This window comes from Arachis ipaensis, chromosome B10, assembly GCF_000816755.2.
Source record: "Arachis ipaensis cultivar K30076 chromosome B10, Araip1.1, whole genome shotgun sequence".
Classification (NCBI taxonomy): Eukaryota; Viridiplantae; Streptophyta; class Magnoliopsida; order Fabales; family Fabaceae; genus Arachis; species Arachis ipaensis.
Window position 1 is genome coordinate 2,979,324 of NC_029794.2, and position 1,493 is coordinate 2,980,816.

A 1,493-nucleotide genomic window follows, 5' to 3' on the forward strand; every position below is an offset into this window, starting at 1 on the left:
TAACTAATTTAACTAATTTATAATTATATTTAATTAATTTTATTTGTTTTTAATTTATAATATTTGATATTAATTGCTTCTCATCCCAAATTAAAATTCTGAATGATATGTTGGAGAAATAGGGGCGGGGATCACGGAACTTTCAACAATCCTGATTCTTAGTATATAAAAATTTTTTATAAAATATATAAAAGAACATCCATTTAGTATGAAAAAGAAACATTCTGATACTTAGTAGAAGAAACATCCTAATGCTTAGTATAAACACCATCCACTTAGAGATTTTAAATTCACACAAAAGCATTTGGCTGGTTTTTTGTTGGTACCCTCTTGGTTCCTAGCATTGTTGCTTGGTTAATTATATTGGAGTCATCGTCAGACTATTATTATTGACTAATTTAATTTGCCAAGATCACTAGGTAAATTAATTAATCAACTAGTTGAATTCAACACACACACATATATAGCATCTAAGATATTGTACAAAAATTTAAAAAAAAAAAAATCATGGCACTATGTATCAATATATTCTTTTTCAACCGCTGATGTTGAGCAAGAATGCAAGATCCTTTTTTCTTTTCTTTTTTTATTATACTTGGTAATGAAAAAGCAATTTAGAAAGTGAACACATATGTGAGTATGTTTATGACTTGAAAAGTCTTAAAAGACAAGTTGAAGTTAAAGCAGGAGGGATCAAAATCCTTCACGTGTATCAAGGGGCGATGCTAAGGAGTAGTAGAGTTTTCAGGATCAGTTTTATTAATGAATTAATTGCATTATATTACTTGTTCAAGTTAAAACTATAATATTTATTGATATTTGATAGTCAATAGTGTTATTGTCATCATTAAAAATCTTCCTTTCTCCTCCTCTATTCTTTAATTTAACGGTATCATATCACATGAGATAAGCTCAACCACCACCATGCTCTCACCAAAAATATCCAATTGTTTTCCATATATGTGCGCTTTATGCCTCCACTTTCTCTCCCATCCATTTTTGTCTTCAAACTTAAATAAACTAATGAATGGTGAAGGCATTTTAAATAAATTAATACTTTAAAAAATTAATAAAATATGATAATTTTTTAATATACTATTTATCTAGATAGACCGTTATTTAAAAACGCACTATTTCATAAGCTGCAATTTTCCTAGGCAATGAAACATGCATATGTGTGTGTGTAGTTGATACCCTCAAGAGTGGTTAAGGAATGCCAATGACAGCAACTTTGAAAATACTAGTCAAGTGTGGCTCCAATCACTTCTCATTATGGGATAGTTGGTAGAAGCAATTAATTAAGGCAATAATGGTGACATATTTCTCCATGCATTCTTTGGATCATACAAAAAAACATTCTGAGGATTGTGATCGGTAAAGGCCCACGTCTAAATCGAGATCATATTTTTTAAAATAATAGAGATTCACGTCCAAAAAAAAATAATAGAGATTTTTCTGACCCAAAAAAAAAGATTTTTTTTGAATTTTTAGCT